General features: G+C 37.5%; 1 long non-coding RNA gene across 1 annotated transcript; it reads right to left on the reverse strand.

The window, feature by feature from the left end:
• Nucleotides 1–582: 582 nt before the first annotated feature.
• Nucleotides 583–6,591, reverse strand: LOC149918242 (uncharacterized). Its single transcript, XR_016466467.1, has 3 exons — nt 6,309–6,591; nt 3,926–4,011; nt 583–1,503 (listed from the first exon to the last, which is right to left on the reverse strand). It is a non-coding gene; the product is annotated as an uncharacterized LOC149918242 (long non-coding RNA).
• Between the last annotated feature and the right edge of the window lie 6,917 nt (nt 6,592–13,508).

Genomic DNA, 13,508 nt, shown 5'->3' on the forward strand with positions numbered 1-13,508 from the left:
CTGGTCCTGTATCATCTCAAACCCTTTTTATCCCACTATTTTAACCTAGAATGTAACAATGTTACATAGAGTTCTAAAGCCAAAGCAACAAAAAATACTACATGAAAATCAGGCTAGTTCAAGCCTATGTTTCCTTGAGGGGTTGTTCCCATCAACCTAATTTAATCTTTCCATTAACATTTCCACAAGACAGTTTTTCTCTGCATCCCTTCTGCTGGAAGGTAACATTTTTATACCGCCTTTAACCTCTTTTATTCCTCTTCTAAAAAAAACCCAAGCTACTGCTTTTAAAAAACAAAACCTATTTAGACATGTTTTCAACTATGGTAAGTAAAGATTCTTTTGTATCACTTCCACTACGGATGTGAAGAGATTACTTTTTAATGGTATAGATTTTGGTATTCTGCTATAGTATATATGTTAAGCTACTGCACTTTTACAACTGCAGTCTTGTAACTTCAATGTTAATAAGTTTTATAATTACTTAAAAATCTAATCTAGGCAGAGAAAATGAAAATTCAACATTCAGTACTCAAAATGAATACAGAATTACAATATTTATTTCAGAGAACAACTGCACTCAACCAACCAACCACAGGAACATCATTACACTATTACTTCAAAACACTTAGAACAGTGCTGTTTTTCCTATTTCCATCATATGTTGTGTCCCTTCCTCCTGTAGTTTGCTTCTCAATTACATGAGGAATAATGTCTATATGCAGGGGCTTTCACACATACAGCTGCTTCTCCCAGCTTAGGAAAATCTTTCTTTGGCTTGCAATGAAAGATAGCAGCACCAACCCAAACCACCTTAAATTTACTGAAGAATAAGAGCAATGAAACTGACTGCTCTCAAGTGCCTTACTTTTGTGCTTTGAGATATGAAATATAGGCTTTTCTTCAAACCACAAGTGTTGAGATTCTGGATGACTGTTTAACTTGAAAACTGTATGTCAGGCCAGAGCTTAGTAATTCAGGATCCTTGAAAAAAAGAGCAGATAAGGCTGACCACAAATATCTCTAGAGTGTAACAGTTCTTCTAACACCTTAATTTTATACACACTATAAAGAACAGACTTTCCCTCCTTAAATGCTGAAGTCCTTCCGTGCTATTATCCAAAGATATTTCTACAAATATCATTTCAGTCAGTTTAATGACATTCAGTTGAACTTTCTTACTAGTGAGCAGACAGTTTTCTTATCCTTTCCCACACATTCCTAACTCTAGTAGCACATTTCGCATGTTTATGAGAATGATTCTGAGGGGAAGGGAGTAAACAAATAATAAATAGAAGAAGTTGGAGAGCCAGGTAAGAGTTCCTATTCTCTTTGCTTGTTTGTTTTACATCAAAATTGACTGACAATTTGGGTAGACAAACTGTTGAACAAGGACAACCAAGGGTTGTATCTCAGAAGCAATGATAGGGAAGATTTTGAAGTTTCTTCAACTTGATTGGCCACCAAAAGAGTAAGAATATGAAACTGCAGTTTCTTTGATCTCTGTAAAAATAAATAGAAAGTGCACCTCAGACAAAAGACACAGATAGAACTGAATGTGATTTATATTCATAGGTTTTTATTATGTCTCTGTAGATGTGTCAGTCACTCACTGATCCCTGTAAATTAAATTTCAAAAAGCAGTTGGGCATGCAAATAAGATCTGAGGGGAGTTAGTAGCACAGCTTACAGATGGCACTAGGTGAAGCAAGAAGAAGAGTCACTTTTTAACTGCAGTATTGTCCGTATCTACATATGAAGATAATGTAGATTGTTGCGACTGAGAGCTGCATAAAATGGAGAAAAAAAAAACAAACTCAGTAAGCAACAACTAAAACCATGAAAGAAATAATACTGAGCAGCTGTCATTTTGAGGTTTCCATGTATATATTCATGCAGCTGGATGATGTTTTCTTGCTTTTTTTGTGAATGCATTCAAGTTGTACTGTGTGTACTACAAAATTAATCTGAATAATCTTATTAAAAGAACAAACTAAAATGCATTTATTGCTTTCTAAAGGTCAGCATTACCAATATGTTGGAGCAGAATTGCTTCTCTGTGCATTGCAAGATATAGCTACCTTAAATTAGGCAGCTGGAGCTGGTTTGAATATTACTGCTACTGTTAGCACCTGTATGCACCAAGCAGCTCTGATTCATTCAGACCACATATAACAATTTCTTGTTAAATAACCCTGGTCAAGGAGACTGGTAATATCTCAGAAGTGATGATGGGAAAAAACATGCATTGTGTCTAATCTGTGATTAACAATTCCCTGTCACCCTCATTCCGACTTTGCTGTTTTCAGGCTATTATTTCTAGGTGAGCCCAGACTAACATGAGCCTAACAAAAGAACTTACAAACTTCTGATGAGGCACAGCAACATCCAGCATGCATTGTAAAAGCAAGAGCTTCACACAGCAATTACTCTAACAGACTTCATTACACAGCAAGCTGCTCTCAAAGGGTCCTTCATAATGCAGAATACTTGTACACAGTGCTCTTGATTAGAACATGAGGGAGCAGTGTAGAAATGTAGAATGAGATGTGTTGTACTCTGGTGACTTGTCTGTCTCATACAAAAGAATAGAAAGACAATGAAATATGCAGAAGGAGAACCACAATAATGGTTCAATAATTGTACTGAACTTTCCAGCTAAATAATATGCAATTGAATTTACAATATGGTCTCTTCAGCAGATTAGTGTTAGTTATCAAGGCCTAAAGGAAAGATTATGACCATGCATAGTGTTTCTAAACACTACCTGAACCCAGCAATGAGAACACTTGCCAAGCAGGAAAAGAAGGCTAAACAGCAGCTTTAAGACATTTTTCTAGGCATCTCACTTGTAATCAGTATTCATTAGTTTAAAAAAATAATTTATCTTTTAACCTGATCATTTGTCTCTTCCTCTGAAATTTTCCCATCTTGCAGTTCTTTCAATTCTAAAACATTTTCTGCAACAAGACCAGACTTTCAAAGCTGTCTTCTACATCCCCAGTCTCATTTGTTTCTCTGTTCTCTCCCCTGCTTTTCTCAAATCACCGTCTACTTTATGTATTATTCCATTCTTTGGTTTTGCTCACTCTCTCATGATTTGTCTTCTAAATAATTAATGCTTTGGTACATGTAGAACTTTGTAACATTTTCCATTCTTGACCCATTCCAAGAACTTCACTAGTAAAATGGTAGGATAAATGCACATTGAACTAGAAGTTGATTTAGTGCAATGCTTTCTTTTCCTATAGGTCACAATTGGGTTTCATTAGAGACTAAGAATAAAGCTGCTGGCGTACTGTCATTGTTCTGTTCTTATTTAAACTTCTCAAGAAAAAAAATAACAGCATTTAAAATGCTGAGAAAAGTAAATTACTGGGCACTAGAGATATTCACCTACCAGGACTCCAGACAGGTCAAGCCCTTCAGCTGTTCTAGTTTACTCTAGATTACACTGGTAAGTGCATTACCGATGTATCATGCAGTGGGGATCTTTTCAGACATTAGTTTATTGATGTCAGCAGCTGACTGGTGTGCAGTGCTGACTGGTGTGCAGTCAAATCCATTCTAAGGATGGAGCACTGAATCACTAGCAGCAGAATATTGGATCAATCCTAAAATCATTCCAGAAGAAATCTCAGTGCAACACATCAGTACAAACCCATAGCAAGAGTTGATTACGCACCATTGCTGGATCTTCCCCTGACACTAGCAGCTTTGAATTTGCTTTGTTTTCTTCTTTTAAGAATGTGCTGATTTAAGTCAGGCTTGAAGTTTCTACTTTATCCTTGTGCTATTCCACTCATTTAAAATATGGGAATAACACTAAACAGTGTTCTCTTTTTTTCTATACTAGAAGTCTTTTCCTCTATAATAGGAAAGGAGAAGCTATAGCTATTTGTAGCAGTAAATAAAAACCTCTTACCAGTCTTCCCAAAATAGGAGTCTGGAGGATTAAGATCAATCAGACCATTGGTCTCAGTAACAGCATCATCCCAAGCTATTCAAGGTCTACAAAGTAGATAAAAGAGGGGAAGAGAATGAAGCTGACTTTTCCTAATTCTCAAGAGAATGAATAAACCAAAAGAAAAGTTTTGCTAGAAAAATGTGAGTCAAAAATTGAGTGACTCTCAGCACAGCAATAACTGTCAGTCTCTTAGGTAGAAACTCAGTGTGCATCTAGCTACTGTCATGTACTGCACTGCTGGGTGTAAAGTCATAGAAATAGTTATCCTCCTGGAAAGTTTAAACAGTGGTCATTTCACTTCTTAGTGAAATGTGACTATGATTTCCTGTCAGCTGTTCAGTCAGTATACTATTCTTAGTCTTAATGTTGGATTTTTAAAATAACTTTTTAACAGAAAGAAATATGTAACTGAAGTACATGCAGCAGAAGGAAAACAAGTTTTATACAAAGCATTCTGCATGCATTAATCACTTCTAGAAAAGTGTATTCTTAACTCCTTAATTTAGAAGTTAATCAAGTGTAAAGGAAGACCTCTTAAAGGATGTATTACATATTCTTTTTGGTAAATATCAGTGGTCTGAATATTTCACATTTTTGACCAATTCTCTGATTCTCCAGTATCTATGGGTACTTTAAGTTTTCAGATTTTAATGACGATTGATTTATTTCTACTGATATACTGGACATAATTTGTTTATTTCTAAACATCAAACATTTCAGTGCATTTTCTGAATTTAGTAAAGAATTAAAAAAAATGCAAAGTCTTCCACCAGGAACCACAGTTGTCTCAGCTTCAGAGCAGCACAGTTGATGAAGAGGCACTCTTTCATACATCCTTGTAAAATACAATATTTGTCCCACTTTTCCAGTATTCACTGCTAGTGAACTGGAAAGACCTAGAAAATGGGTTCTACTTCCTCCCTGATTCTGCAGATGAGTTATTTGTTCTTATATAAGCATCACCCATTACTTTCCCTAGCTTTACAGCTATATTGAATCATCTCCTTCTATTCCATGCTTTCACCAATATTAAAGAAATTGAAATGCCTTGGAGGATCAAACTTACTTGTACCAATGCTTGGGTTTGCAAAGGTTACAAAAACAACTGTGCCATTTATTTATTTATTTGGTACTCCTAAAAGTTTTTTATGACAGGAAGGGATGCTAAGGATCCTTTTCCTTTCTTTCCTTTTTTTTTTTTTTTTTTTTTTTTTTTTTTTTTTTGGCTTTGTGACATACCTTTATTAACTTCTCAACAGTTTGAAAGGAAGAAAAAACATCAGACCTTTTCACCAGAAGGTCTAGAGCAGTATTTTTCTCTTACCCTTTATAACAGACCTGCAACTTTATTCTTTAACCATACCTCTCTAGAAGAAATGTTGCAACAATAAAGAGAAGTTCTTAAAAAAAGGAAAGAAATGAATGGGTATAGTCAGAAGAGAATCATTTAATCATTTCATTGCTGAGGCAGAAATCACCTGCCTGTGGGACATCCCTTTCACTTATTTTTTTTGCATCATGTAGAACTTTTTAAACATGAAACTCTAAACTGAGATCTTGTATGTTCTACTTTCCTTTCCCATAGTTTTGGAGCAGTTTGTCTCTATCCTATTTTGTTTTTCCTAGCTGGGTAATGGGCCTGGTCAGAACATTACTCCAAATGGTTAATGAACACTGGAGGTATAGCATTATTTAATATTCTCAACACACAGCTAGCCAGAGAAATAAGAAAAGAAAGCTGTTTTTCTCCTCTTATGTAAAAGGAAGAAAAAGCTTTTATTATTGAGACTGAAAGACTGAAATCTGTTTTGTCTAGAGAAGAGAGAACAGAGAGGAAACATCACAGTGGTCTTCAAAAACAATAAAGGATTCTGCCAAGACAAAAGGAATCCTTGATACCATGACCTTTCTGTAATGAGCAAAAGAAAATACATCAAATCACACAAAGTGAAAATTTGGGTTAGACACCAGACCAATAGCAAGGATAACTGAGCACTGAAGGAGACTATGAAATATCCATCAGAGAAGGTTTTAAACAATGGACTAGATAATCAGCGTAGAGTGGTAGGGCTACATATGATGCAGAGTGATAGACTAAATGGTCTCCTATAGTTCCTTCCACTTTTTAATGACTTTGCAATTCCACGTGCCCTGGATTATTTCCCAGAAAGAAAACAAAAAAGCCCAAATAATGTAATCTATAACATAAAAAACCCATATACTGCTTTTTTTTTTTTTTAAACACTCCTGATCAAAGGCACAAGTGGGAAACCCCAATACATGTTTTGGACCTGGAGGTAAATATTGTAAAATTACAAGTACCTTTCCTCCTGTCACTCACCTGCCTTTTTTTGACATGAAAACTTATCTCTCTGTTTTCCAGAACATCTTTTGTCTCCACATGGTCCAGTTCTGTCCTTGGTATGGAACAGAAGGTAAGCAATAGGAACAGTGATCAACAATGTCGCTGTTTTATGAGTATGTGAATGATTTACCATTCTCATTATGCATCTGCTTTTATTACTGCATAGTTTCAGTGATATCAGAAGATAAAGGACAACACTTTCCTATAACAAAATAAGAAAAGAAGCATTTCCTTGAAACAGAGATGATCTTGATTTCATGTTGGGTTGCTGCTTTCTAAAGGAATCCTTATCATATTACAAGTTATGTAATTAGCACTAGCAGCAAAAAACAGTGGGGCTAGAAAAGCACTCTCAAAGAGAGCTCTATAGCTTCCACACTTTGAATTTGCAGAAAGAGATCACAGAGAAATAAATAGGCAGAAAAGCATTTAGAGAGAACACAAACTACTAGGTTAACAAGAACAACCCAGAAAATCTCTGCTATTTTTGTCAGAGCTCTTGAGAACTGCACAGCACAGCTCTAATACCTTGTTTTTTTCTCCTCTGGCTGAAGTTGCTTGTCAGGAAGTCAGCATTCAGCAACTAAGTCCCCTACATGTTCTTTTTGAGGAACATACATCTGTTTGTGCTCTTGCATCACTGATGGACACTTGACTAGCATTCATATATACAGGAAAAGCACAAATGACCACTTGAGATTTGGCACAGTGCTTATATGTGATAAAGGTGGTATTGTTTTACCCAACTGTAGAAAGCTGGATATCACTGAGAGACAGTCTCAGAACACGTGTTACTGAGAGGCAGATGTATTCAGGCACAGTTGCTCAAATTCTGATTAAAACCTTAAGTTGCCTTGTGCAGGCCATTTATGTCTGCATGAGCTTGCCATGAGGAAACCTGTATGTAGTTTCACAGAGGTTCTCAGGTCTGTGAAAACAAAGTTTGTTTTTTTTTTAAATACTACTTTTCTTTTAAACTTCAGAAACACTCTCCTAGTACAATATGAGCACCTCTATTTCAGCCAACATGTGTGCTATAGTAATATCTTGGTGACTGGCAACCTGTTGAAAATGACAACCTGACAGATGGCAGGACAAACCCTTTCCCTGGAGTTCTTTACAGCATCACAAGTTCCACATCTGACACCAGAGAAAGTTCAACTCATGTACTCAAAACCACATGCTCTATGAAGCTTTCAGATTCCTAAAGAATGAAGGTCTCAGCTATTGAAAAAATATATAATGCACCCTTCAAGCATTTAATGAAACTTCTCCAAATATGATATACTTCACACAATATATTTCTATCTTGAGAACTAGACAGAAACAAAGTCAAAGGATATTAAGAAAGAAAACATATTTCAAGGAGAAATTATAAAAAAATCTTCCTGTACAACTGCCAGGAAACAGCAGCTTATCAGTATGTAAGGCTACAAGAGATAAAAAGATTTCTCATGGAAGGGCCACTTTTAATTACTATTTTCATATTTTCTTTTTTATTTTCAGTTTACACTATTTTCCTACAGAGTGTGGTGAGGTGCTGGAACAGGCTGCCCAGAGAGGTTGTGGATGCCCCATCCCTGGAAGTGTTCAAGGCCAGGTTGGATGGGGCCCTGGGCAGCCTGGTCTAGCATTAAATGAGGAGGTTGGTGGCCCTGCATGTGGCAGGGGGGTTGGAGATTCATGATCTTTGAGGTTCCTTCCAACCCTGGCCATTCTGTGATTCCTGCAGAATTGACTAGCATCATCTTCTCAGCTGGCTGACGCTTTGTCAGGAATGCTTCCTGTTTGTAGATAGGTTTGCAAGCCAGCAAATTGTTTTTCATTAGAGCAAAGAACAACTCTGTTGTAACAAACCAAAGGTCTACCTAGCCTAGCACGTTGTCTTCATGGAGTCATAGAATGGCCCGGGTTTAAAAGGACCTCAAAGATCATCTAGTTTCAACCCCCCTGCTATGTGCAGAGTCACCAGTCACCAAACCAGGCTGCCCAGAGCCACATCCAGCCTGGCTTAGAATGCCTCCAGGGATGGGGCATCCACAACCTCTCTGGGCAAACTGTTCCAGCACATCACTGCCCTCTGAGTGAAAAGTCCTCCTCTTTTTATCTAACCTAAATCTCCCATCTTAGTTTAAAACCATCCCTCCTTATCCTATTGCTATCAACCACGTAAACAGTTGTTCCCCCTCTGGCTTATATTCTCTTAAAGTACTGGAAAGCCATAATGAGGTCTCCAGAAGTCCTTCTCCACAGGGCTGCTCTCAAGGAAATCTTTCCCCAGTCTGTGTAAATATCTGGGATTGCCTCAACCCAAGTCTTGCACTTGGCCCTGTTGAACCTCATTAGGTTCAAATGGGTCCACCTCTCCAGCCTGTGTCCCTTTGGATGGCTTCCCTTCTCCCCTACTGTATCAACTGCACTGCTTATCTTGGTGCCACCTGCCAACTTGCTGAGGGGGCACCCAATTCCATCATCTGTCACTGATAAACATGTTGAAGAGAACTCAGTAGGGCAAGTAGCTGCATATGAGAAAGTGGAAGAACAGCAGGAGAATTTTTTTATTATTATTATTATTATTATTATTATTTTTATCATTTCCACAACAGGAAACACAGTATTTTGTATATGCATTAAAAAGCCTCATTTGGATCTTTCCTCCATCAGTTGGCTCAATTGCTTTTGGAAACCTATACACAGACTATAAGACAAACACAGCACATATTTTAAGCCCTTGTCATCTCACTGAATAGGTCCCTTATGGAGAATATCCCTCATTTAACACCATCTCCTCTTTCCTGAGATCCCCTGTTCTAGGTCTTGAAGTTTGCCAGACTTTCCTTGTTCCCTCTATACCTGTATGCATAACAAGTTCCATACAGTTTTTGAGCATATATAAATCTGCTAAAAAGCATCACTCAGGCACAGGATGGCAGAAGAGGACAAAGGGTATATACAAAGTATGAACAGCCAGAATTGCCAAAGAGCACTTTATGAAGAAAAAGGTTGGATTGGAGAACAAAATCCTTTGTGAAAGGACTAGTTCCTTTGTACAGAAATAGCACACAGGGATTTGACTACAACAGTCCATGAGAGGCATCCTAATTTGAGCTACTAGGAAGAAGGCTTTCTGAGGGGAAAAGGAATTTAGCATTGTGTGCCATTTGTTTTTGAATTGGAAACAGCTGAAAGGATGACAATAACTGTCTCTTATTCTTTGTTAGAACAGTTGACACATCCTCAAAACTACCAGAAAAGGCCTTCATTTAGCATAAGAGGTTGTCTGTATGTAAGAAGTTAAATGATTCTCAGTACTCTCTTACCATAGATCAGTGAATCAGTTAAGAGATGACTCTTTTCATCCATTTCTATCTTCTAAAGTCACTTGTTTATGGATTCATGCCTTGCTTAAATTGAAATCAGCAGGAACATCTACTCCTAGACATATTCTGGCTGTGTCAGTTGCCAACAGCAATTACAGAAACTCATGGGGAACATTGGCTGCAAGTTACTGAAACAGATGTCAGTTGTAGCAACACAGGCATGAGACTGAATATCTGAACACAAGGAGCTTTACGTGCCACATGTAAGTTACAACAGCTGAAGCCACAAACTAGACCAACAGCTAAAAATCACACTTTGTAACCATCATTCATATTCAGAACACTCCCTACCTTTATTTACATTGTGGAATCGTATGTCTCAGTATGAAAGTGAATTTTTATTTCCTCTGTTGGAAACCTTGCCAGAGGTAGGTAAAACAGAGGTGGATGTGACAATAAGCAATTAGACATACAGGCTCACTCCTGCCACAGGAGGGCAGTCATTTTAGCAATAAAGCTAATAAAATTTTGATATCAGTCATAAAAGCAGATTTTTTGGATCTATTAATTTTAAAGCACATGGCAAGAAACATTTCTACAAGTTCTGTGTTTTCATCACTCACAAATATGCACCATTTTAAATTCAGATATTGGAAAATAGGAAAACATTTTGAAAACTGCTGCATATATTGAATCACGAAGACAAGACTATCTTATTTTAAGATCTGATAGGAATCAAATCTATCCCATTTTGTTTCTATTCACAGTTCTACTGCCACAAGCCCAATCTTCAGGCCTTCTAAGGTAAAAACATTGACATGAGGACAGGATCAACATAACAGAGTATTTTAGCACTGTTTTGTATGCAGCAAAAGTCAAGCTTTGTACCTACAACTCTTCGGATACTTTAAAAATCTTCAGGTCATCCAAACTCTCCCCTGATGTGCCCCTCAGAGAAAGCTGTGAGAGGTAATGTGCAGCCTGCTTTCTGTATTATCAAAACATCCTGAAAGAGTGCTAGAGCAACCTGAAGATACTACTCTGGGTATTATCAGACAAACTGCCAAATACAGGCAAACTTGAAACTTCTGAAGAGAGTTCAGCACAAAGCATAAAAGTTTTCCACTTACAAGAAAATCACTGATATCACTGATGAAGAACAGCATAAACAAAGTGGGCCACCATCATACATATTGCCTAGAACAATGAAAATAACCTGATTTTAAGGAGGATGAAATGACAATAAGCATCAGTATGGCAGCTCCAAAAAACTGGGAGCTTTTATGTGGAGTTTGACAAATGAATTGCTGAAAACTACCTTCAGCAGTTGCCTAAGCAGTTCAAACTAACATCAGGAAAGGTTCTATCCTTCCTAATAGGGGACCTCAAGCATGGTAAAGCCACCGAAGAGCAAAAGCGTGAAAGGAATGTGAAATGAAGATGAGTATGCACTTCAAGGATGACACAATGATAATGGAGAGACATACACATATTCCATGCTGCCTTAACCAAAGATTTGTGACATACCATAACTTCCTGTTCATGTGAGTTGTTTGGACATGACCAAATCACTTCCTTCCCACACTCACAGGCAGATAGATCTTTTCTCTAGGTACTGAGTGCTCAGCAAACAGTAGCATTTGCCTGCATCACCTGCTGAGGTGGTGAAGCAGGTTGCCCAGAGAGGATGCCCTGTCTCTAGAGGTGTTTAAGGCCAGGTTGGATGGGGCCCTGGACAATCTGATCTAGTACACAATCTAGCAGTTGCCAACCCTACCTGTGGCAAGGGCTTAGAACTTGGTGATCCTTGAGGTCCCTTCCCACCCAAGCCATTCTATACTGTCTCATCACATGATCAGTAAAAAAAAACAGGCTACAGTACATTTATGACATACAAACAGATTTCTTCAGCACTTTCCTAACATTGTATACATAACAATTTATACCTCTCAAAATTCCAAATGATACAAACCAATTCATGAAAGTAGTTGTACCTTTTAGATGTTACAATCTGACGGATGTTTTGACTGGCTTCAGGCTGGGAATAGAAGAATAGAAGAAGAATAGAATCTATCCCAGGCACATGGTTGGATTTCCAAAGGAGACATCCTGATCCTTATACCAGAATAAGTAGCGTGTGTGTGTGTGTGTGGGGGGGGGGGGGGGGGGGGGAGGGAAGAAAGAAAGAAAAAGATTATGCATTTAAAGAAAAAAGTTTACAATCAGGGCTCACTTATAGACTGCTGTTTTGTCTCTAGAATTGAAGAAGTAGGCATGTATGCAATCACAAACGTATGTAAACATACAGTCAGCAGAGATAACTCAGCCTCAGGGGACAAGCAGTCCCCAGTGTCTGGAGGAATTAAAAAATAATTCTCCTAGGAGAAGAATTTGCTTAAGTTTCCTCTGTTATCACAGTTTATCTTTAACATCCCCACGTGGAACAAAAGCCCTTATCTTCTCTTTCAGGAAGATATTGACCTAGGTGGTTCAGAAAGTGCAGGAAAATAGTTTTCTAAGGTACACTTGACAATGGGTTGTAAACCTAGGTGCTAAGTGGATTCAGCAAGCTTCTGGTTAGAACAGTGTTATAGTAAATACCAAGTTAATTCAGATAAACACCCACCAGTAGTTTGCTGCAAACTAGGTGCAAACATACATCCTTGCTACTGCTTCAATCTAGCCTGACTGAACGATTAGTACCACAAAGGATACCATTAGAATTTCCAAAAAAGAAAAAAAAAAAAGTACTACATATTGGAAGAAGTTAGCTGGAAAAGTCACATATGGATTTCATTTTTCCACTAGATAATATCTTGCTTTATAACTATTTAGGTTTTATTATATAGCGTTTTATAAACACATTGGGTTTTTCTGTTGTTATTTGTTTTTGAATGGAGTAGACGGCTAGCGATTACTGCTCTGTACCAACAGCTTAAGAAAAGAAACAAGGTAGCACGTAAAAACTTTTAAGAATGGCGGATGTTTAACACTGAGTATTTCAAGAACTAATTATCTATGGTTCTGAATGCAAAGTTAAAAAGGCCATTAAAAGAAACTGGAAAGGTCCCAGCGATTTGGAGAGAAGCGAAGCAGCCCCGGCCGCTCCATGTGACCATAGCGCCCCCTGCCGGAGGTGAAAGCACAGTACCTCCCGCACAGCATCTTCGGAAAAAGTATTAAAAACCACACAGAACTACCAAAAAAAAAACAAACAAACAACCAAACAAAAAAAAACTAGAACAAAAAAATCCAAGGATAATATTAAAAAAGCTTATTAATGAGGACAGGGTGTAATAAACTCGAACTGTGTTTCTTTAAGCTGTACTAAAATTTTAGTTAAAGAAAGTTAACAAGAAAGTAAGAGGAATAAATACACGTAAGAAAAAAGCAGAGCATAACATTCTTGTCTCTACAAGTATTGATCAAAAACACTGAAGCATGATTTTTTTAGCTTTCTTTTATTATCTCTAAAAAACACACACAAAGTTTTAAATCATTGTTTAGTCATTTGGTTTTATGCCAGCAGTATTAAATGCTTTTATTAGCACTAGGGACTCATGTGTCTCTTGATAGTTATAAATAATGTTTGTGCAGAAACATTCTCAAGTACTGAGCTGAATCACACAGGACCACCTATCCATATCAGCTAGTAAAAAAAAGTTCTCTAGCAAAAGTACTCTAGCCCATTTCACGTGGGCACAACTAGAAAAGGATGTAGAATTAAACATAGCCTGATAACATAATGGAAAGTGCAGCAATAACAGCAGAGTAGCAAGATCCTAGGCCACAGCAGGTAATAATTTGCTCAAATACAACAGCTATAGGAATAGAAGTAAAGGAGAAAAAGCTGCTT

The sequence above is a fragment of the Phasianus colchicus genome, chromosome 4 (genome assembly GCF_987193195.1).
Source record: "Phasianus colchicus chromosome 4, bPhaCol1.hap1.1, whole genome shotgun sequence".
Taxonomy (NCBI): Eukaryota; Metazoa; Chordata; class Aves; order Galliformes; family Phasianidae; genus Phasianus; species Phasianus colchicus.